Source organism: Helianthus annuus, chromosome 17, assembly GCF_002127325.2.
Source record: "Helianthus annuus cultivar XRQ/B chromosome 17, HanXRQr2.0-SUNRISE, whole genome shotgun sequence".
Classification (NCBI taxonomy): Eukaryota; Viridiplantae; Streptophyta; class Magnoliopsida; order Asterales; family Asteraceae; genus Helianthus; species Helianthus annuus.
Window position 1 is genome coordinate 20,910,374 of NC_035449.2, and position 25,961 is coordinate 20,936,334.

The 25,961-nt window shown below is 36.2% G+C and overlaps 2 non-coding genes across 2 annotated transcripts; both read left to right on the top strand.

The window, feature by feature from the left end:
• Window positions 1–10,821: 10,821 nt before the first annotated feature.
• On the top strand, window positions 10,822–10,928 carry LOC118489663. The gene has a single exon (XR_004887680.1). It is a non-coding gene; the product is annotated as a small nucleolar RNA R71 (small nucleolar RNA).
• Window positions 10,929–14,982: 4,054 nt separating this feature from the next.
• Window positions 14,983–15,089, top strand: LOC118489466. Its single transcript, XR_004887487.1, has one exon. It is a non-coding gene; the product is annotated as a small nucleolar RNA R71 (small nucleolar RNA).
• The last annotated feature ends 10,872 nt before the right edge of the window (window positions 15,090–25,961 follow it).

Sequence of the window (25,961 nt, forward strand, 5' to 3'; positions counted from 1 at the left end):
TTGAGCTCATTTCATCCTGAAAATACAAAAGGAAGACAAAAACACTCTTTTTCCAACATTAGTACTTAAAAAGGGTTAGTTTTATGCCTTATTTGATGTAATTTATATGTTGCATTTTACACACATCAAATACCCCCACACTTGAACTTTTGCTTGTCCTCAAGCAAAACTCTTTAAATGTGGCTTACACTCCCCAATGGAATGGGTAGAAGAGAAGGTTTTTGGCTTGTCATAGAGTGTCGGGAATCCAAGATTTTTTTGGGCTTTATTTTTATTTATTTACAATCCTATTCGTTATGATTTATTTAGAACGTTTCATAGGATAAATTACTTATTTGGGCATAACATGCCTTTTTAAAATTTCATTTATATACAAGTTCACATACCTCACGGGAGAAATCACTCAACACTCGGCCGAAGGTGTATTTTTTTAGTGAATCACTCGAGAGCGGCATGGAACTTACGCCTACCATAGGCTTGCCAAGCAATCAATCCTCCTCCTTTTTAACTTTATACCTTTGTAAATATCAAGAGGACTTTTTGGGTGAAGGGTTAGGCTTGGGCTAAAGGTGGGTGGTTGGGTTAGTGGTTAGTAAAAGGGCGAAAAGCGTAAAAAGCGTCGGTTTTCGTAAAACACTTTGTTTTTAGTGACTTTTAATTTTGAAGTATTTCTCCAAACAAGCTTTTGTTTGCATAGGTTTGTTTGTTTTTAACTTCATAATTTCATCATTTCATCATTTTTTTTAGTCACATAAAAGAACGAGCTTGCGAAAAACCGAGCTTGTTACTAAAATAAAGGGTGAAAAATAAAAAGGGTTTTTGGTGGGTAAAAAGGGTTTAGGGTAAAGAAACGAAAGGTTTAGGCTCAAAGGGGTTAACTAGGGGGATTTTTGGTAGGTGGTAAAAAAAATAAAAAATAATGGTGTAGAAAGAAAAATGGTTAGTCCTAATGCCTCCATCATTTACTTACTTGGGTTTAAGTTGGTAAGGACCGGGAATGAATCGTCGTGGCAAGTTCTAGAGTTGTAAGAACCAAGCGGCTATTCACACAAGAAACGAAAAATGAGCATTTAGTCTAAGGATGTAAATTTGTATGCTTAATAAAGGCTCAAAACTCACTTTTGTGGGAATGGGTTTTTAATGTGATCAAGTATATATAATCAAATTTTAACTAGACTTGTTATGTCGTTTCATAATTTTCTTATGTTGGTTCTTGTTATCACGACGCTCTCGGTTGTAAATTTTATAAAAATATAACCTTATTAATCTTGGAAATCCTAACTTAAACTTTAGACAAGTAAAAAAAAATGAAAAATTTTTCTAAAAAATTTGGGGTGCTTAGCGGTTCCAATAGAGTTTTGTGTAAGGCTTGTTGTTAGGACTTGCAAAATTTCAAAGTGTTAGCTTCCCCCCCCCCCCCACACTTAAATTACACATTGTCCTCAATGTGTCTCAAAAATAAATTTTTAGGTTGATTGGATGTGTAATGAGGTGTTAAAAAGCAAAGATTTATGTTACTGGCAGTCTGGACACGGCCCCGTGGGGACCGGACACGGCCCCATGTTTAGGTGCCAGTAACAGAAATTAAAGAAATGAGATAGAAGCCTGGACACGGGGGCGTGTCTGGTGAACACGGCCCGTGTCCAGTTACCTGAACTGGGCGTTTTTCTGCAGGTGGCTCAGCACGGGGCCGTGTTGGTTGAGCACGGCCCGTGTTGAGCCTTCTGTAATGGAGATTTGTGTCGGGTTGCTTCGTTCTTGTGCATGGGGTTATTTTTCTCGTTCCCTTTTTCATCCATTACCACCACGAGTGTGTTTTATTCCTGCAAATTAAAACTAAAAGATTAAACTAAACTAAGGATAGTTCCGCGGAATGCCTCCGTGGTGCGCCACGTTTATAAGGGTCCTTGGCTAGACCCAATGTGAGGTTATATATTTTCTGAGTGGGATGCTTGGCGTCCCATGTAACACCGTCGGAGAGCAGCATCAAAGCTCGAATCAATAACCTTCATGTAGTTGACCGGGTCGTCGTCCTCTATTCTCTTCCCAACTCCGAATTTTACTTCATCATCCCCATACCTCAAGGTGAGTGTTCCGTCATTCATATCTACCACCGCTTGTGCGGTGGCAAGAAATGGTCTCCCTAGTATGAGGGGGACCTCGGTGTCTTCCTCCATATCGAGTATGACAAAGTCGGCTGGATAGACGAATCTGCTTACCTTTACTAAGACATTTTCAATGACACCTTGTGGGAATTTGACGGATCGATCAGCGAGTTGTATGCTCATTTTTGTAGGACTCGTGGTTCCCAAGCCGAGTCTTTTAAACATTGATGAGGGCATGAGGTTAATGCTAGCCCCGAGGTCGGCTAGTGCATTACAAACGGGGGACTCCCCGATTGAGCAGGGAATCGTGAAGCTTCCGGGATCGATTTTCTTTTGGGGAAGTTTATTGAGTACGAGGGCAGAGCATTCTTCGCCTAAGTTAACTAATTGCAAAGTTTCAATTTTCTTTTTATGAGTGAGGAAGTCCCTCATGAATTTAGAGTATTTGGGCATTTGGGTTAGGACATCAATAAAAGGAATATTGACATGCAATTGTTTTAATAGACTTTTGAACTTTGCGAATTGCTCATTGGTCTTTTGACGAATTAACCTACCGGGGTACGGGACTCGAGGAGCCTTGGTAGGCTCTGGAGACGGAGGGGAGTCCTTCTCCTGCAGAGCGGGGATACCGTTTCTTCTGTCGGTGGTGGTGCTTCTGCAGGCCCCACGGTGCGGTTTCGTAGCGTGATGAGATGAACTTGCGCTTTTGGGTTTGTTTCGGTATTGCTAGGTAATGCACCTTGTGGTCTCTCAGCAAAATTTTGAGCTATTTGATTCAATTGTTTTTCTATGTTTTGAATACTAGCTTGTTGATTTCTAAAATTTGATTCTAATTGTAGAAATCTTTCCGAGTTTTTCTTTTCAGTGTCGGAGACGAGGCGAGATATAGTATCTTCAAGCCTTTCTCGTCCACTTGGTTGTTGAGTGAAATTTTGTGACTCATTTATTGGTTGTTGAAAGTTTGTTCGTTGGGTTTGTTGGTTACTACCATTGCCGGGGTCTCTCTGTAGGATCGTTCGTCGACCTGTTTGAGTCGTTCAGAGAAGTTCGTATCCGAATTAAGAGGCGGAAACTAATAATTCGGTGCTATTCAAGCTGTATTCACTTTAATCCTGTTGTTTTATTGATATCAAATGCGATTACACAATCAGACAGCACTTCGGCAGAGTACCGGAACAATACACCATCAACTATGTGTTTTGGATTCGCTCATATGCCCTATATATAGACATTCTGGTCCGCTCATACGACATGTACGTATGAGCGGTCCACCATCATGACATAAAAGCGGTCCAAACATTTGACCTAATAAGCGATCCAGCTTATCATGACACATAAGCGGTCCTAGAACATGTACATATAAGCGATCCCTATACAATCTCCTGTTTCTAGGTATCCGTGTCATTTCCGATCTGTTCATTCTTCAAGACTCGATGGAAGACGTAGTCAGCAGACGTAGGTGCACTAACAGACTCCCCCTCGGATGTTGACGGAGTCTTGATAGAGTCTTCGCACACAACTATCTACAATCTTCATCATTCGACAATCTGCCTCTGAAATATCTGTCGTTCCAAGAATCCTCGTTCTCTATCTTCATCGTTATCAAACTCTTCTTTCTTGAAAGTTGATTCGGTGTCTTCAGACTCCCCCTCTTACACAACTGGGATCGTAGTCTGGAATTCAAACTTTCACTGGTTCTAAAATCGTTAATAGGCTCCCATCAGGTTCAAGATCGTAACCTGGCACTTTAACACCTGTACCTGCACAATCTCTACCTAACCATAAGTTTCTACAAAGATTAAAACTTCTCAACAATTTAGAAACTATGTTGAACCAAAACAATAATGATTTTGCATTCTAGAAATGATTACTGGTTCTTATTAAAACAACTTTACCATCTACACAAACACTCTCCAAACCAGTTCTTTAAGTTTAGCACTTTGAATTTCGAAAATCAGCCTCTCAACACTAGTTGTCGAAAATCTTTTTGATTTTTCAAAATTTATGCTAAAACACACCAAAAATCTTTTTGGATTTTCTGAATGAAAGTAAATGCAGAAATTTAAATATTTACAGACAATATTTTTGTGAGTTTGTGCAAGAGGATCATATCAGTTATGAAACATATCACAAACACCGTTAAGCTTAATTACATTGTAAGTTCTAAACAATTTACCTAGATTGTCAGTATGTTTGTCCACTTAAATTTTCACACAAATTTCAACTGATTCGAGATACGATATTAATGTTTTAAAGACTTAAACTTAATTGTGTATCACTCCACTTGAATATACTCCCGTATCCAGATCCCAAATATTCAGTCTTACAGGTGAGTATACCACAGATGATATATGTAAAGGGGTAAATGCGAAACCGTGAGAGCTCAGGTCAGAACTTCCGTTCAGCAGAGAGATGACGGCTCGACTTTTGGTGGGTCCCCTTTAGAGGATCTTTTGTTACAACAACAAAGATTACCAATTTTATTGTTTAATCAGTTTGCTGAGGGCGGCGCTTATGTTTCAAAGCTTTTTGCAGAAAGTATTATTCGGGGACTAGGTCAGTATTTCCATACAGCAGAAGTCCCGGAATAATACCCCAGATATCACTGAGCATAAAGACCTAGTATCTCAGAATACGGGACCTTTCAAACAAGATTTCGGGGGTTACCCATATATTCAAGAATAGTTACCCACGAATTAAGTAAGTTTGATTTTGGTTTATATCTCGTTTCAATATACTAAATGTGCGAAAATCTACTGACACATCCACAGTAAGATTGGTTATCACATTTTGACTTTACAATTCTTTAGCGTGCTGTGATAGTCCACTGATGTACTATCATTTCCTCTTTTATGCAACAAAAACTCATTTTTCAATTTTATATGTTTTTGGCTTTTTCAAATTTTCTGATGTTTTTGGATTTTCTAAAAATTCTTACTCCCCCTAAAATTCAAATACATCTAAAGAAAATTGAAAACAAACTGTACAAAACATGACAACTGATATCAAAACACTTCAATTCTCCATCCGTTTGGCTTAAACAATCAGAACTCCCCCTCACAACAAACTATTTTCCCATAATGATTTCAAAACACTCAAGTTTGTTTTAATCAGAATGGTTTTTCCGGAAAATAAGTTTAGTTGCTTTTATCTTTTTAAAATGGGGTTCAAATTATCACTTTGTTTACCAAATTCTTGAATGATAATTAAATCAAGTCCAATTTAATGACCCTGATTTAACCACTTGAAAGATCAACTGGTTCTCGTTCTGAACCATTTATAACATCCACCAACATACAACCACTTGTAGATTTAGCAATTTAAGCTTATCAAACCTGTTTTTCAACCAATTACCATCTTTTGGTTGAATTCTCAAGGTGCCGATTCCTACTCCTCGCTTACACACCTGGGAGTTCCGGCAAGTCCTGCAAACACCTCACAAACAGACTTAGAAAGATGCCGATTCATGATCCACAATACCATCTTGGGATCTCCGGCAAGTCAGGTTTTCATTCTTGAAAAAATATATCCACCCAAGCCTGACCTTCCTTGGGTGTAACCTCATCGTTCTCCTCGTTCCTTTCAACCGACTTGTAAACCCATCCTTTGGACGCATAAAAATCTTTAATGCTCTGGGCCTTACCACTGACCATTTTTCCAAAGATGCGTTTTACATTTCCATTAAAAGTTTTTTCAACATCAATTTTCCTTTTGTCAGAATAAAACTGATTTGAAATTTCAACTTTTCCGATTTTAGATTTGTAATTTTTAGCACTTAGTGGCGGAAAATTCACATCGTCCACTTTCAGAACTTTCTTTTCAACCTTTTTCTCAACACATGGCTCCTCTGATTTTATGGAATCAGATTCATCACCAGAACAATTACCTGAACCTTTCACAACCCATTTCTGATTTGGCACATTTTTTTCTTTTTTGAAGCACTCTTTGAACATTCTCCTTTTTCGAAAGTTGAATTTTCAAAGCCAGTAAATTTCCGGGTTGACAGTTCAGTCTTTTCAACAACTTTTTCTTTCATTTTTCTTGAGACTTCTTGTTTTGGTCGAAATGTCTTTGGACAATCTTTCACAACATGACCCACAGCTTTACACTGAAAACAAGATCTCTTTTCAACCTTCTTTGGATCTTCCTTCTTCTTCATGTCCTCTTGCTTCTTAGCAAGGAATTCTTGATTCGTTTGATTTCTGAAAGATTTTTCTTTTTCAGCTTCTGTAGTTTTTCCTGCAACAAACATTGTTTTTGGTTTATAAACTTTTTCATTTTTGTAGTTTTTCTGTGGAACAAAACCAAGTCCTTTCTTTTTGTACTTATGATTATGGTTTGATTTCTTTTGAAAACTATAACCATAATTGTAACCCATTTTCTTGTTGATTCTTTGTTGATCTCTTGAAGTGTATTGTTTAGGTTTTCCATTAAGATTGAAATCTTTTATTTCAGAAATATTAATTTCTGTTATTTTGAATCATTTCAAGTCTAACACTTCTTATTGGAAAACTTTCATCTGAATATAATTTGTCAGAACCTTTCAAAGTATATGCCACTTTGACCGATTCATCATTCAAATTAGATTTAGAAAGTAAAAATTCTTTATCATAAACCCGTTTGTCCTTTTTATTTGTCGGCTTTGACGTATTTGACCCAGACTTTGACTCGGGTTTGGACTCCGGTTTTGGCTTCTCATTGTCATCGCTGTCTAACACCTGATCGACCATACTTTTTATCAACTTTGACTCATGATCAGTGTCTGATGACGTATATGTGACATCAATACTTTCTGGTAAGTTATCCGACGACCCAGACTCCCATTTCAAATTGATCGCTTTATTGACTCTTTCTGAATTTGGATTTCGAGGTGAATATCCATTTTCAACCGGGGGCGGACATCTATTGTAGGATACACTCGGTTTCTTACCAGAAGCTTTCAATTTTTCTTCTTCATTTGTCATACACTTTTCTTCATCCGATGTCTGCTCTTCTTTGAACGTCTTCAAATCTTTCACCACCAGATAAATCCTGTCAACAACAAAAGTAGAACATGAGTAACTGTCTATTAATTTCTTAACTTTCTCAGTTTCTATCTTTTGTGTTGCCAACTCAAGCTCGAGATCTGTACATTTCTTTATGTTAAAGTTCGCCGTATCAAGCTGTCTCAGATAAGCTATCTTCAAAGTATTCATAGCTTCAGCTTGTTCACCATCAGAATCAGTATATTTGTTGATTTCTCTGTTCATAGTATCATACGATTCTTTCAGCTTGTGAATATTGTGCAGCAACTCATTGTTCTGCTTAATCAGTGATTCACAGTTCATGCACTTTTCTTGGACCAAGACCGGTTCAGCATCCATTTTAATCTCGAATTCAGGAACCTCTTTCACTGTCCTGCTTGAATTTAAAAATTGAGCTCTTCTCAATTTCTCAGCTTTTGCTTCTTCTTTCAATCTCTCTTCCTCTTCTGCCTCCTCTCTGTTCTTTCTTTGTCTCTCTTCAGCAGCTTCCATGACTTTTCTGCATCTTTCTGCACATTTCAAATCATAGGCATTAGCAAAGAAAGCATGAGAAGTATTTTTGGCCATAAAGTCTTGATCTGTACAGAAATCATCCCAAGTAAATCCTTCAGCCAACTTCTCGTCATTTTGTTCAGCTAAACACACTTTGCTTTCTTTCAGAAGATACTTTTCCCAGGTAAAATTATCATATTTTCCCTGACTAACAACACATGCCTTTTTATCAACCACATCTCTCCCATGAGCTGTTTGTGCCTGATGCTGCTGTGTTGGTTGAGTGATTTGATGATAGATGGCCTTCTTGTGATAATCATTGTTTCCGAAAGGATTCTGGGCACCGGTAGCTTCACGGTTTTTGCATTCTCTCTTGAAATGCCCCTTTTCCCTGCAACGAAAACATGTAACTTTAGATTTATCAAAACCTAAAGTTGAAACGTTTGCATCACGAAAATCATCACGGCCAGTAATTTGTTTGAACTTTTCAGCGCGTCTTATCACACTCGCCATACACCATTTTATATCCATCAATTCCATTTCTGCAGCATCAATTTGATCGTAATCCTCTTTCGTGAGCATTGGATTTCCGATCTTTCCTGCAACAAAACAACTATAAGACTCTAAAATCATCCCTAACAAAGACTTTTGATTTTTTGCAATGTCTTCAGTGTAGACTTGATCATTTTCAAGGCTTAACACAATGTTACACTGAAGTTTTCTACCATTCTTTGTTACAGATATATTAGGATCAAAAGATGAAAATCTTGTGCTGTTGCTTGATCCCTGAGATGTCTTCTTTTCAGTAGAATCTTTAACACTGTAAGCAGTTTCGATCTTAGGAGAGAACTTTGTTGAATCAGTAGCACCATGCTTGTAATACAGACTGATATCCTGCTCTCCATCGTAGTTCTTCATCCTAGCGATCTTTCTCTGCTCCATCTCTTGAGCTTCCAAATGCTTTATGAAGTCTCCTAGTTTCATCTTTTTATATTCCACTTTGTTGGACTTCAGCATCATCAAAAATGTTCCCCAGATTTCATATGGAAGCGCATCTGCAAGTTTTTCAATTAATTCATCAGTATCTTTCTTAATACCTAACTTTGTCATATTTCTCACCAAGTTACAATATCTATCAATAATTTGCTTGGTGGTTTCATTTTTCAATCCCCGAAACAAATCAAATTCCTTCTTCATAAGAGACATTTTGTTCTTTAACATATCGTCACTTCCCGTAAACTTTGCTTCCAATTCTGTCCAAATCGAATATGCAGTTCCGTCATGTTGAAGCAGTATCAAAATATCTTCTTTTATCGCTTGCTGAAGTAGACTCACCATCAGTTTTTCATCTCGATATTTCTTTTTGTCTGCAGTACTCATCTCTCTAAGTGTTAGCGGAGTACCATTCACAACATCGTCCTTTGTGGGTTTAACATATGGTTCCTCGGTGTGTTCCCACGCATCAAGATGATAGGCTTCAACCCAATTTCCGAATCGTTCCGACCACACGTTGGAATCATCAATATCCATGAGTTTCGGTGGTTTCTGAGACATTCCGGTTTCATTTTTAATCAAAGCACTTTGAGTAATCGAGGCAGGGGTAGCAAAAGCGTTATAAAATTCAGTATCCATTGTTCAAATTGTTCACAATTTTACAATAGTTTCAAATCTTATATTTCTGTCCAAAAGAGCGAACCAACTATATGATAAATGTTTGAATAAGAGGTCCAAAATACAATGTCCGTTCGAGCGATCCGACCAAATAAGAGGTCCAAAACACACTGTTCTTTCCAGCGACCCAACAGATGTTCGTTCGAGCGGTTCACAAGGATTAGTTCGAGCGGTCCAACAATGTCACTAAAGGCGGTTCAAAAGCTTGTTCATTCGAGCGGTTCAGGCAATTTCAATTCAAGCGGTCCAGATAAACTGTACTAATGATCGATCCAAATATGTTCGAATGAGCGATCCAAGCTTAGAATTTCGAGCGGTCCAACTAAAAAATGATCCTTGAAGCGGTCCAAACACGTAATTTGGAGCGGTCCAGATGCTGATGTCACCTTTTGCGCGAATCTGAAAAAGCAAATCACCTAAAAAACAACTTTCTAGGTCGATTTTAGTTCTGAAAACTTCAAGGATTTGTTAATGCATGATTCCGAGTGCACTGTGTGATTTTGAGCTTGTTTTACCGTGAAAAATTTTGAAAAAGTGAAGAAAGTGTAGAAAATCAGAAAAATAGCAGCTAAAATGGCAAGAACTCCTCCTCCTGAGCTCTGATACCACTTGTAGGATCGTTCGTCGACCTGTTTGAGTCATTCAGAGAAGTTCGTATCCGAATTAAGAGGCGGAAACTAATAATTCGGTGCTATTCAAGCTGTATTCACTTTAATCCTGCTGTTTTATTGATATCAAATGCGATTACACAATCAGACAGCACTTCGGCAGAGTACCGGAACAATACACCATCAACTATGTGTTTTGGATTCGCTCATATGCCCTATATATAGACATTCTGGTCCGCTCATACGACATGTACGTATGAGCGGTCCACCATCATGACATAAAAGCGGTCCAAACATTTGACCTAATAAGCGATCCAGCCTATCATGACACATAAGCGGTCCTAGAACATGTACATATAAGCGATCCCTATACAATCTCCTGTTTCTAGGTATCCGTGTCATTTCCGATCTGTTCATTCTTCAAGACTCGATGGAAGACGTAGTCAGCAGACGTAGGTGCACTAACACTCTCCAACCAAGGTTTGGGTGATTTCGCCATCCTTGGTTGTAAGTGCCCGTTGGAGGACCCGACGGCCTAGGTCTATTATCAAGGTAGCTTACCGATTCTGTTGATCGTCCGTTTCTTTCATACAACTCCAATTTTCATGTGGCCCACCACACCCTTCACAAGCCATAACCGAGACTGTTTTTGTCATTTCTAATTTGTTTATTTTTGAAGAAAGGGCCTCGATTTGGGCTTGTAAAGAAGTGCTTTCATCGACCTTATGGGCGCCCGGGGCAATAGTTTTATTGCCTCGGGGGGTGTGCCATTGAAAATTGGTTTGAGCAATTTCCTCAATTTGGTTATATATTTCATGCGGGCGTCGATTACCTAAAAGTCCCCCGGAGCTAGAATCAAGTGTCTGCCTTGTGTGTGGCAACAGTCCATTATAGAAAGTGGATACTTGTTGCCATATCGCAAGGCCATGATGTGGACACTTGCGTAATAACTCCTTGAACCTTTCCCAAGTTTCATATAAGGATTCCCCGTCCTCTTGTGAATATGTATTAATTTCAGTCATTAATTTAGCCGTTTTAGCTGGAGGGAAATACTTATATAGAAATTTTTGGGCTAGTTCATCCCAGGTGTTTACCGATCCAGCTGGGAGGGCGTTGAGCCAAGCTTTCGCTCGGTCTTTTAGTGAGAAAGGAAACATTCGGAGGCGGATGGCGTCATTTGATGCTCCGTTGATCCGAAAGGTATCACATATTTCTAAGAAATTAGTAATATGTAGATGGGGATCCTCGTCCGCAAGCCCATGGAAGGTTGCGGAGTTTTGGAGCATTTGTATCAGATGCGGCCGAAGTTCGAAGTTATTAGCTTCAACATTCGGAGCATTGATAGCGGCGCCTAGGTTACCTGCGGTGGGTCGTAGATAATCCATGAGGGTACGTTGGTCCGCCATTGGAGGTGGATCACCCGAAACTTTCTCTTGGTTTTTAGCTTTTAATCTTTTTCTGAGAAAGCGTTCGGGTTCTTCTAGAGGTTCTTTTATGTCCTTATTAGAACTGGAGCTCATACACTATGTAAGATTGGCGTCTGGTTCCAAGTCCTGCAATAAAAACAGAAAAGAATGCTGGTCAGAAGGTTCACCACGGCCCCATGTTCAGCGAACACGGCCCGTGGTCGGAGTTACAGTGATTGTTTTCCAGATCCCAGTTACTGGAAGTTGGACACGACCCTGTGTTGCACCGACACGGCCCCGTGGTCAGCCTTCTGTAACTTGGAAAACTAAAAACTGCCAGTAACGATGCTGGGCACGGCCCGTGTCCGACCAGGCACGGCCCGTGCTGAGCTCTGCAGAAGCTGAAAAACTAAGAAAATCCTAAAAAATTAAAAATAAAAATAAAAATATGATTAGGCCGTTGACTCCTAACTTTCTTAAAATCCTTGTGTCCCCGGAAACGACGCCAAAAACTTGATGCGTGTGTAGTGTAATATATTTTTAATATATAATTAAGCCCTTTTTACACCTTTAGCCAAGTTTTAAATTTATAAAACACGATATTTACTAACACTAAACACACATATGGGCAAGTGCACCCATCGTGGACGTAGTATAGTGTTGGCAAGATACCGAGGTCGTCCAAGGACACAAGAGCTTTTAATACCGGTTTATGCTCAACGTCTAATCAAATCAAAAAGTTAGAAAAATGTTTTTAAACTAAGAAAATAAAAACTAACTAAATGCTGAAAAATAAAAATAAAATAAAAACAGATAGACAAGATGAATCACTTGGATCCGACTCGTGTATTAGTATAACCTTTGATTATTTTCGCACTTTTGCACTTGTTTAAGAGATTATCTTAGTTATTGTAGTAGGCCCCTCTTTTGAAGGCGACGTTACCCTCAACCCAGTAGTTTGAGTCAGCAAGGATACAATCCTAAAGGGTTGGATTATTGGAAGATAATCAATTAAGTTATTAATGCAAATTGTGGTAGGCCCCGCTTTTGGCGGTGACGTTACCCTCGGCTAAGTAGTCTGAGTCAGTAGGGATACAATCCTAAATAGCCGGGTTATAGTATTAATAGTAGTTAACTTATGAGGGGGTCAAAGAGTTTGGATCCTCGCCATCCAATACCTATGGGCATTGAAGGAGATCCTACTAAATTTGACCCAGGTCCCTTGCAGGACCTCTAAACGCTGAACAAGGGCAAGACCCTTACCAAACCGTTCCCTTAACCCCCGACCAGGTAGCCAACATATCTCCATATAGACCGTGGAGATATGAATGGTGAAAATCTTTTATTTTATATAGACAGTAAAATAATGTCAAGACACCACGGACAAACGATAAGGAAAGATCACCTTCAACATAAGAAACTAGTTATTAAAGTCATTAATACAAAACCAAATAAAAAGTGCAAAAGATTAAAAATAAAAAGTATTATACTAAACACTTCTCTTCACCAAGTGATGTAAGAGACTTAGGCAAACATGGCCTTGATTGTCAAGAACTCTTACTATCAATCTTGGATCCCGAGACGACTCACACACTCTACGATGGACAATGGATGATGGTGGTGGATGATGGTGTTATGGTGGTGGTGGGTGGTGGATGAAGTGTGAGAGAGGTGGTGTGCCAAGGGATGAGTTGGAATGAAACCAAGCACTCCTATTTATAGGGTGAACAGAAGGCTGGGCACGGCCCCGTGTCCGCTGGACACGCCCCCGTGCCCGTCTGACACTCTCTCTTCATTAATTGTAATTCGCAATTACAATTAATGTGCCTGCTGTACTTTCGCCACGTCCCCGTGCTCACTGGACACAGCCCCGTGGTGGGCAATAGAAGCTTCTACAGGTTTGTCTTTTCTGCTGCTTCTTGGGCACGGCCCCATGCTGGCTGAGCACGGGGCGTGTTCAGTCTTCTGTTTTCTCTTCTTTGCTTGGGAGGATGCCGTTGAGGGTTCGGGCAGTCTACTTTTATTCCTTTTCTTGTATTTATGTTAGAATTAGCTGTCTTTTTGCTTCTTGTGAATTTGAGCTCATTTCATCCTGAAAATACAAAAGGAAGACAAAAACACTCTTTTTCCAACATTAGTACTTAAAAAGGGTTAGTTTTATGCCTTATTTGATGTAATTTATATGTTGCATTTTACACACATCATGGGTCTACGCGGCCCGCCTCAACTTAATATTTACTGCTTTTAATTTATTTTATAGGTTATGTTATATTTCGGCTCGGTTTTCACATACGGGATATAATATAATACATTTTGGGACATTTTATAAGAGTGTCGGAACCTATTTATGAGGGTGTTGTTTTTACCGAGAGTTGTTACATAAACCTAATGCCAAAGGGGTTAATAACTAATCTAAACCATAAGAATAGTTTTGTAAGGGGGGCCATGTTGGTGTTTCTATGGGTGTACTTTACATATACATATCGGGTTTTTTCATAAAAAACGTGCCCCTCAAACTATCGGGCCCTGGCCGGTGGTCCCCCCACCCACCCATAGGGCCGGCCATGCTATTGAATGTTAGATTTCATCTAAAAAAGTTGTGTTTTCCTTCCAAAACCCATACCCATATTAACAAACTCATTCCCTCCAAACCCAATATGAATTAGCTAACCATTCCCAACATGAATCGACAACCTTTACATGCATGAAACCAAACCAGCTAAACCAATTTTGACCCCTCTGAATGATTTGAACTGTATACTAACAAATAAACATACTAACCATGAAGTCCAACCCATACTTGCATGCATGAAACCAAACCATTTGAACCATACTGGGATACTTACATGCATGTTAACCATGAACCAAACAAACCAGGCATGAAACCTAACCATTTCAACCAAACAAACCAAACCATTTTGACCAATTTGAACGAAACAAACCAAACCTACAAATAAACATATTAACCATGAATTCCAACCCATACTTGCATGCATGAAACCAAACCGTTTGAACCATACTGAGATACTTACATGCATGTTAACCATGAACCAAACAAAAGCCTAACCATTTTGACCCATTTGAATGAAACAAACCAACCCTTCAAATAAATGTAAGCATACTCTGCTACCCATTCGAACTAAACAATTCATGCAATCTCAAGCCAAGCCAAACCAACTGTATACACAAGCAAACCAAACCATTTACAAAATAACCTACATAATTAGCATAATTAGGCATTAAAAGTAGGGGGATCAGATATTAGTTTTACAAAAGTATATAGCCATAATTACATAATTAGGCAGCAACACTAGTCTACTAGATCCTATCTTGCATTCCATATGAAAAACGAAAATCTAAGGTCAAGTTGTTCAAGAACCTCAAAACCACCCTCAAGTGGAAACGGGGTGGGTGTTGGTACCATTGACCCTAATGATGGCTACAAATGTTCAAGTAAAGTTGTATCATGTTCCAATCTAACCTACACTAAACCAAATAGAGTAAAATAGAATTGAAATCGAAGTAAATAAGCAGAGGTTCTTGTGTTTACCATTAACCGTCAATGTATCCATCACCATTTCAACTTAATACACCATGTTCGGAGGGGTGGGGCTGATGTAGCGTGTTTAGTAGTGTTTAGTTTTAGTAACTTTGGAACACGGTTATCAAGCGTGGGTAGTAGTGGTGAGGACATTTTCGAAGAATGTCCTTGAAACGTTCCTACGCCGGATATAGTGATTTACCGTCTTCTTGGGTAAATGTGGTAATATCATTTCTTAACTTTGCGGTTTTGATGGGTGGAAAATATTTTGAAAGGAATTTTTGGGCAAGATCATTCCATGTAGTGATCGTACCCTTTTGTTGTGAATTTAGCCATGCCCTTGCACGATCCTTTAGTGAGAAAGGAAACATGCGACGACGAATGACATTGGGTGTGTTATTGTGAAGCTTGAAAGTAAGGAAATTTGCAATATAAATATGGGGATCTTCATCGGGTAGGCCGTGAAGAGTGCATGAGGAATCTTTCAGGTTAGACGAGTACTTTAGTTACCCGAACAAGAACGTCATGCACCACCTATATAGAAAGAGAAATGGAAGACACAAAAGATGGAGAAAAAATAGATTACTAACTAAAAGAAAATATTTCTTTAAAATTGGCATGCGCCCGACAACGAGCCAAAAACTTGATGTAGCGTGTTTAGTAGTGGTTAGACGTTTTACTAACTTTGGAACACTGTTATTTTAAATTCATAAGAAATGATTATTAGTTAGTCTAAACACACACAATAGGCAAGTGTACCTACCATCTGTAGTAAAGTTTATGTAAGAACCAAGTATTGAACTTAAAGGATACGACTTTTACTACTCAATTTTTAAGTTACCAACTAGTTGGTTATTTATCTTTTGCTTGCTTTGTTTAATAGACTAACTATAAAAACAAAAAGTTAATGCAAGTAATCATAATGAGTAGAGAATATCAAGATCAAGAGAAGTATTGCTTTGGGTTTTTGAATCCATTTGGGATGAATATAGCTAAGTTATTGGCTTAGTGGTGTGGTGAACTTAATTGAAAAAGACCCGACTCCTAGCTAAGGTTACCGATAGGTTTATAATAAATTTATGAATTATATTTTTAAAGTTAGAATGGAAGGATCCACTTAAGCTTACCTTATTCCCTTTGCCTATAGACTCTAGAGGAAAGCTTGTTTACAAAGCCACCAACCTAGGTCCAGATTAAAGACATCCAACTACCCTTCTTCTTCTACCATTACATCTCACGGCCTTTATAATCGTGGTCCCTTTTTGGGTCCAACAAAAACACAGAGATAGATACTTGGTGATAATGTTGCTAATGTGGCATGTTCTTATTTAGAGTAATTGATCTTTATTTAACAAGTGACGCTATAATAATAAGATATATATAAAATTTTATACCTTTTAATATGAGTTCAACAACTCTTGTCCGTGCCAAAACCTAGCATAAAGACCGTGTTAGATCAAGTCGGCAAACCAAGATTTGGCTTAACATTGAAGCCTGGTATATAGATCGTACATGCTCCATCGAAGCTCTTGATAAGTGAGGGTTAATCACAAGATGTGAAATCACAAATAGGTTATCCACTACTAAAATGGGATCCTTCTTGTAGTATATGGGTTGTCACACACCATGAGTGTACTAATAAGCTTCACACTACTAAGTTTATCAAGAACACTTACAAGATCAAAAAATCAAAACTGAAGAATGAATCCCATTACCAACGGAGAAGTGTAAAAAGAATTCTAAAAAACATAACACACTACTTTGTCAATTTAGACATTTAACTCATACCAAGTTTCATCTTCAACCTAAGCAATACACGAAGTTTAGCCAAGAATGGCCATACAAACTCGTTCACAAATAATGATTATGGAAAGGATCATGTCGAACAAGTATAAAAACAAATAACTTCTTGAAGATTGATGATTACAAATTCTCTCTCTCTCTCTCTCAAACAAATCTATTACAAGTGATTTGGTGGAGTGATCCCAAACTCCAAAGTGAACTCTCTGGATCAGAGAGTATGTGTGTGAAAAGTGGTAGAGAATGGTGTGGAATAGGATGATGAAAATGGAATACAACTTTTGCGTCATTGCTGGCGCTACATCTAGGCGAAAAATCCCCATTGTTACCACCTAAATCGTACACATGGATTAAATTGAAGATCAAGAAGATACCTAGATTAAGCGAGGAAGAGTATATATATACGGATTAAGAAATCTCCGGAGAGAATGAGGGATGCAATACTTGAAAACAGAGCGGTTAGGGTTTCGATGAACGATTGTATCATAAGGGAGAAGAGGAGCACACCAGGACCAGAAGGGAGAAGAAGACTCAAATCTAGAGTTTTGCAAACTTAACGTATGTGCGTACAATTAAAGGCGGGTCATAACAACAGGATACGGATCCCGCCTCAACCCGTATACAAAAATCTTTGACCCGAATTTTAGAGCCAAAATGAACACTGAGAAGCTCTAATTGAGTGTTACATCAGCCCAAATATTTTTGTTTATTATAGAATGGTGTGGAATAGGATGATGAAAATGGAATACAACATTTGCGTCATTGCTGGCGCTACATCTAGGCGAAAAATCCCCATTGTTACCACCTAAATCGTGCACATGGATTAAATTGAAGATCAAGAAGATACCCAGATTAAGCGAGGAAGAGTATATATATGCGGATTAAGAAATCTCCGGAGAGAATGAGGGATGCAATACTTGAAAACGGAGCGGTTGGGGTTTCGATGAACGATTGTATCATAAGGGAGAAGAGAAGGAGCACACCAGAACCAGAAGGGAGAAGAAGACTCAAATCTAGGGTTTTGCAAACTTAACGTATGTGCGTACAATTAAAGGCGGGTCATAACAACAGGATACGGATCCCACCTCAACCCGTATACAAAAATCTTTGACCCCAATTTTGAAGCCAAAATCACCATTGAGAAGCTCTAATTAATTGAGTGCTACATCAGCTCAAATATTAGTGTTTAGATAAAAATTATCAAAAGTTAAAATTATTTTATTTACTGATTTTATAGCTTTATTATAAAGTGTGGTGTGACCATGAATTGCTAAATAGTATAACATTTTTTTATATCATTATATCTACTGATAACAGGAGATAAAATACTTTTTTTTATATTCTTTCGTCTTTATTTGAATTGAATGAATAGGTTGGAATTTAAAAAGGACCGTAAGGTTCGGAAAGCCGTAAATGATATATGATGTGACAAGTGCAGGTTTTTGTTTGAAAGTAAGATTACAACAATGAATACGAGATTCATACACCTGAGTTTGTACGTAATTGCTGCATTATTTGATTGGACATCACTACACTTACAATGTACAAAATACACTATTCTACTTATGTTAATTATATATTGTTTAGTTCGAATTTTCATAAAAATAATTTTCATAAAAAGTATCAGCTTTCATAACTTACTAGTGGGATTCGTCGCGATGCGGTGGACATTCGGTCGGTATTGTTTTGATTTGTTACAACAAAACATATGCGATATCAACGCTCAATATAAACAACCGAAAAACATACACCCAAGATGATATCTACAAATGTTGTTAACAATCAGAAATCATAAAAACTAATAACGATGCCGATTCGGATAATATTGCCAATACCGGTACAACGGTAATGATGTTCGATTCGTTTACGATGACAACGGACGGTATTGATTGGGTTTATAAAGCATTCAACTATATCATTAAAATAACAAAAACAGTAACCCACGTCAATTTATATAAAAAATCAACTTTTCTCAAAACGTAAATAAAAGTAAGTACGTCACAACGGTATACTGGAAAATTTATGAAGGATTTAACTCTATTATCAAAATAACGAAAAGAAGTCAAGAGCGTCTAATTATATAAAAAACTAAACCATGATACAAATTTGGGGACATATATATTTATGCTTCGTTCACTTATATTTTACTATTCACAACTCGGTTTTGAGTAAAATTAATAATGAGACATAGATAAAAATAAGAACACTTTAATTGCATAGTCAAATATTCAGAAAAAATCTTAGAGTAAATTACAAGTTTTATCCTTTATGTTTACACCAAATTGCAGGCGTTGTCCTTTATCGCAAAAGTTTACGAGTTTTGTCCTTAACGTTTCAAAATCCTGCACGTTATGTCCATTAGCCCAAACCTAGTTAGATTTTTCAGTTAAATCTGGTCATGTGCCATACACATGAGAGTATTGTTGTCATTTCACCTTATCAACGGCTATTGTGTAAAGAACTTTTATTGAGGGACTATTTTATAACAAACTAAAAAATAAAAGGGTTATATAATCTCTATCTTATCTCAATATCTCTCTATCTCTCCCACCCAACATGCAGTGCCTTCAAAATTATCAAGCCATAAACATAACCCGCTTCCTCTAATTTCTTTCAACAACACACAAGAACTCTAATTTTTTTATAATTCTTCACACCTTTCGTCACTACACCAACCTGTATTTTTATAATTTCTTTCAAAAACTATCTTCTTCTTCGATTACTAATCAGTAGCCATTCAACACTATCTTACTACAAATTTCAATTCAGTCGTTGCCTTCTGTATGTTGATTTAAAACAACATGCAACTCAATCTTCGTCTTTGTAAAACACAATATCAAACAACATCCGATTCTTTTTTCACAAACAATTAACTATTGTCTTCCTATCTCAGGTCTGATTAATCACAATTTGAAACTCTAAAGAATATTCTTTCAAAACCCGCACACCTTCTCCGATAAGTATCAACTACAACAACAGATCTGAAACAATTCTGCCATCATCGAAAGAATTACAACATTACAACCTATTCGCTTGAAGAAGTATGAAATGCATGGTGGTTGTGTTGGGGAATTGGAAGTGTCTTCGTCTAGATCGTCTTTGTAGGTTGCTTGAAGGTCGTCCATGGCTGATTTGGCGGGTAAATTTGGGGAAATTAAAGTGTTTAGGGCTAAAATCTCTCTATCTGAAATCTCATCTCTATCTCTCTCAGGTGGTTGTAGGAAACGGTTTGAAGGTGATGGTAGGTTTCCGGTGGTAGGTGGCAGATGGTGACGGTGGGTTGTGGTGAGTGGTGGTGGCAAGTGGTAGAGAGATGTGTGCAAAGGTTTTTTATCTATACTTTACATCTTCATTTTTACAGAAATAGTCCCTCAATAAAAGTTCTTTATACAATAGCCCTTAAGAAGGTGACATGACAACAATACCCTCATGTGTAAGGCACATGACCAGATTTAACCAAAAAATGTAACTGGGTTTGGCTTAAAGGACATAACGTGCAGGATTTTGAAACGTTAAGGACAAAACTCGTAAACTTTTGCGCTAAAGGACAGCTGCTGCAATTTGGTGTAAACATAAAGGACAAAACTTGTAATTTACTCACAATCTTATTTTAAAAAGTTATAAGAAAACATAAAATATGCTTAAAAATAATAATAATAATAATAATAATAATAATAATAATAATAATAATAATAATAAAGTAATATTAAATGTTGATATCGTTTAACTTGATAATATATAATAGGAATATATATTAAGTTTTATTTTTGAATTTAAAAAGCATAGAAACTAAATAAGGGACTTTTGCCAAGATCAAAAACCACAAAATGTTGTGGTAAAAAATAAAAACATCAACTTTGTGGTAAAATGTAAAAACATCACAACTTTCCTGTAGATAAGGAGTTGTGATTTAATATATACTAGAATAGAATAGAATAGAATAGAATTACCATCCGCCGCAATACGGCGGGTATTCATTAGTTATATATCAAATTAGATAAAAGTCAAATATCTCTTACATGACCGTGAACCTGTGTGTAAAACATAAAAAGAATAACTAAGTTGATTCTGATCCGCGCATTGCGACAGACTTATCAAACGAGGGAAATAGATGCGCTGCGAAAGGTCTGTCAAACCGGAAAAAATAGATGAAAAAACATTGAAACCGCACACGCATGTTGCAGCGTGTTAACTAGGAAAATTTAAAACGAAACGTTAAACGGAAAAGTTGCGAAAGATGAAATGTATAAGGGATCAAAGTTGAATGTTAAAAAAAGTTGGGGTTAAATTGCAAATGATGTAAAACTTTGAGTTAAAAGTAAAAAAAAAAAAAAATCAAAGTGGTTAAATTGCAAAATATAGAAACTTTTGAATTATAAGTGAAAAACCAAAATAATCAAAGGGTTTCAAACTACCAAAGAATGAAACTTTAAACTTAAATTGTCAAAGAGTTAAACTTTAGGGTTATAAAGGAAAAATCCATTTTTTTTTGGAAAACTCCCAAAACCTATAATACAACTTCCATATGCATATATATGTTGCTTATTTATAGTTTATAACTAGGATTTCTTCACCGCGTATTGCGATGGGGAATCCACGTATGAATCAAACGGTAAAGACCAGTACAAAGCTGCAAAATATAAATATGTAAAACAACAAAATAACGGAATAAAATATAATGAATAGAAGAAAAACGTTGATGTGATACTTATGACGTGTTGTTACGACCTGACACGCCGAAGATTACCAACTTGCAACAACCACTACAGCGGACACTCACAGTTGTGGCCGATAGAGTTTGCTGACCAGAAAGTTGTGTTTTAATATTATTTATTATAACTGTGGGGTGACCCGATTTTTAATAAAAGGTGATGATAACATGTTTAGTAAAATAAAAAATATAAAAAATAGAACACTCAATTGTTTAATATAATTAACACATAGGAAAAAAAGTATGTGAGTACAAAATTATTAGTTATTTGTATTCCCTATGTGGCTTATAAAAATAAAATAAAATATGCTTAGATTTCATGTGGCTAAAATAAAAAAAAAAAGAAAAATTTTTGATGACAAAAAAAACATTATTGTAGCTAAGATGATATAATTTAATATATGTTTTTAAAAAAATTAGAGAATGTAATTGACAATAATAAAAGTTAAAGGGTTGAATACAAAAGAAAGACTATAAGTTAAATGACATTGTTGTAAATTTGGTAAAAGAAAGGCAATAAAATCTTAAAGTTGTGTCTTATATAATAAAATAATAATAATGATAAAATAATAATAATAATAATAATAATAATAATAATAATAATAATAATAATTTCTAAAAGCATGATTTATGCTGCAGAGATTGGATATTTCTTTCCATTTTTGACTATTTTAATTATTAATTGTTTGACTCATTTGTATAGAAAATCACTACACCTATCCTATGGTTAGAAAGAAAATGAAATAAAACATTGTGGCCAAATCACAAAAATTATAAATATGAATAATATTGTTACAAATGGTCTCTCTTGTCTTGTTTAATTGCAACTAATTAATAATCATCATATTAATTGTTATATTAATAAATAATACGTAATTACTTTATATACTATGGATATCTAATTAAAGTATTTGAGATCATCTTTTTTTTAATTTTAAAATAATACATTTCACTTTTTTATATAAATATAAAGAACAACTGATATTATGGTGGCGGAAATGCATAACGGACATCCGCTATTCCCACGATTCCATTTGGCCCTAAAGATCATGGGGTGGTGCTCCCGCCCCTCTCATTGCTCCCTTTGGACGTAGAAGTCACTATAGCAGTTTTGGATGTGTTTCGCATCACAAGATCAACTACCGCATGCTCTTAGTTGGTTCGCAATGCCCAGATCCGATCAACCATGCATGTGACTAGTGATTATATGTTTGATTTTATGAGCTGTCATCTTGTTGAAGATTAGTTGCACTTGTTAATGGTTAACGTTTAGAGGTTGTTGGTGCGGAATTAATAGAACCACGTTGTTCTACATGTAACACTGTATATAGTTTTGCATCTAAAATGGTGTACTATTTGTTAGCATATTTGTTAAAGTCGGATACCGATTGTTATATGTTGCACATGCTTAAAATCAAGTAACTATGCGAAAGTTGTCTCGTAATTATCCTAAAAAACACGATATCTTGATGAAATTATACGTGACGGGGTTTTTCCTAACCAGTTAACATTATCTATAAATTTCCTGTGATAATAATTGATTTCACCATCTTCTTCCTCGTATCCGCTATCTCCGGAATATGTTTATGAATTTGGAAAAGCTAATATTATATGTATAATTTAAACATAAGAATATAAGAAAAAACTCAAGCATGGTTATCTGGTAAAAAGAAAGAATGTTATAATAGTTATGTGGGGTGGGGTTGATGAAGGGACAAGACTTCCAGATGTAAGATGGACCCACCGACTATTTTTACTTTCTGCTTCATGTTTCAAATTACTTTTGTCAACTTTACTCCACACGTATATTTCTATCAACCTACTCACATACGTACGTTCGTACACACGCCTCGTGCGGGTTTATTAAAGCTGAATCATCTTATAATATATGTTTTATATCCTATGGGTTTTCGTACCCTTCCTTTCTATTGTAAAGTTAAAAGAGTTGTATAGCATAAGATTTAATAACTTTAAAACATTTGTAAGACTTGGTAAATAGTAACTTCATCTTCATTTTTGTTTCAGTTCCACTCGTTATAATAGGGATGAGCAAATGATATCAAGTACCGTTTTGGAACCGGTACTGAATTCCCAAACTGAAATATTTTCGGTGTCGACATTTGGTGTTTTTGATACCGGTACGTATTTATCAGTTTTTACTTTCAAATACAGGTACCGTACCGTACCAACTGGTATTTTCGGTACCGATACCCATTTTTTGAGATTTTTGGTATTGATATCGGTTGGAAATGGAATGGAGCTCATCCCTACATTATAATATAGATAAAATATGCCTTTCTAACGGAATAGTTTTTATCATGTTATTGTCACTTTTGTTTGTTAGTTTATTTATGAAAAATAAAGACTCGATTGTATTTTTTTTCTCGATATACTTTTATAAGTTCCACTGAAAATGACATCATATTCGAAATAGCACTACGGTGATAAATTGAGTCAGTACCAAACAAACAACATTGATATCGATATTCGTTTTTATGATTTTCGATCAATGTAAATACGACTTTATTTTTCGGGTTAAATCATATCACACGTATAATAAAACTATTGTAAATAAACTTTTTTTAGTCATTGAAACCGAGCCTTTCAACAACGTGTGATTTCCGGCATGGCCGGCCCTGGGAGTGGGCGGGGAGGACCACCGGCCAGGGCCCGATATTTCGAGGGGTACGTTTTTTTATGAAAAAACCCCGATATGTATATGTAAAATATTTTTTTAATCGGGAACATTCATACAAACACCAACATAACCCCCCTTACAAAACTATTCTTATGGTTTAGATTAGTTATTAACCCCTTTGGCATTAGGTTTAGACCTTTAGTGAGCCAAATACCCAATTTCGTTAAGGCCTAAGAGCACATTTTTTCGAGCTCGAATAAGGTACACGAATTCTCAGGGTCGGCTCTGATTTCCGGCTTTCGGCCACTAGTTTTGAGTAATTTACCAGACATTGTTTTCTAAGTGGGCTGATATATAAGCCCAATCTAGTCTAGTATAATAATTAAGGTCTGGTTACCCAACGTCCCAACAGACCAATATTTTAATTTATTTTTAGAAGGGTATCAAACTTAACTTTTAACTTTTTTATTGCTAAAAAAACACTTGAACCAGTTGTTATTGCTAAAAAAAACACCAGAACCAGTTGAGTATTTAAAAAAAAGGTTAATACCTTTACGTGTAATTCACACTAGTTAAAATATATTTGTTTAATTAAGAATGACAACCTTAATTAACCGGAACAAAATAGTTAATAGTTGGATCTATTTGTCTGATTGTAACATGTACCTCAAAATTATTAACTTTACCTCCACTACAAAAGGAAATGTGGGGCAGGCTAGTAAGGTTGCTTGGTTTTCCTCGTGAGATCTATTCCATGCTTTTGTATTTGGTTTGACTTGTACTATTTTCGTTGATGCAGCCTTTAAAACATAGCAAAACCTCACATATCCAAAATAAAGTAAGTAGCGTGATATTATTTTATATATTTAGTTGATAGTTTTTGTCTTTTTAATTTTTTTTTTTCGTATCTCATGGTTATTAAAAGAATTATCATTTAGTGGTTTTAATAACTTAAGTTCATAATAAAAAAAATTAACTACCTAAGTACCTGGATTTTCATTTTATTACCCATTGAGTCCGAAGTTGTAACTCTGTTACATTTTCTCAAATATTTTTTTTTGTGAATGATAAGAGTACCCTTATAATTAAAAATAAAAATTAAATAATAATTGAACTATTATAAAAAAATCAAATATGTTAAAATATATATTATCTACAGGGATGAATTTAAATATAAAAATGTTATTAAAAATAAATGAACTAAAGATGGGGAAAATCTACTAAAAAGTTGACTCATTATAAGATCATGTGTGGCGGATGGGGGGCATTATTGAACGTGAAGTTAAAAAAGGGTGTAGTAGTATAATGCTCTTGTAATAAATAATAATTACCCAATTATTATTATTTTTTAGGAAAATAAAACAAAAACAAAAACAAAAGGAAAACAATTCTATTGGTCCATTCAATTGAGATAGGACGTTTTCACTAACACGCCTTGGACAAAAAAAAATGAAGATCACGCCCCTAGGGCGGTGTACGGGACATTTTGGGACGTTATGGGGCAACTTAACACCCACTTCACCTTTCCACTACACATGATCTAGGTATGATTAAAGAACATTTTGGTCCTAAAGCAAAAACTCTCACTTTTTGTTTTTCGAAAATCTAACACAAAAAATCTAGTAAAAAAAATCTATCACAATAAATACAACACAAAAAAGACAGGACCAAAATTTAGTAAAAAAATCAACACAAATATGATAATATACAACATAGTTTTTTTTTTTTTTTTTTTTTTTTTTTGAAAATCCAATTTTACTCAACCCAACAAAAGGCCCCCACCCACATACATTTACAACCCTACCCGTACAAGACTCTCCCCATATGTACATTCAGTCTACTAACTACCGTTTGTTACATTAAAATACTAATACTAAAACTGAAAGCTGCATCATTGTCTCAAATCCAGAATCCCTAATTTTGATCGTTTTTGACCCAGAAAAACCCTAATGTTCAAAGTTCATC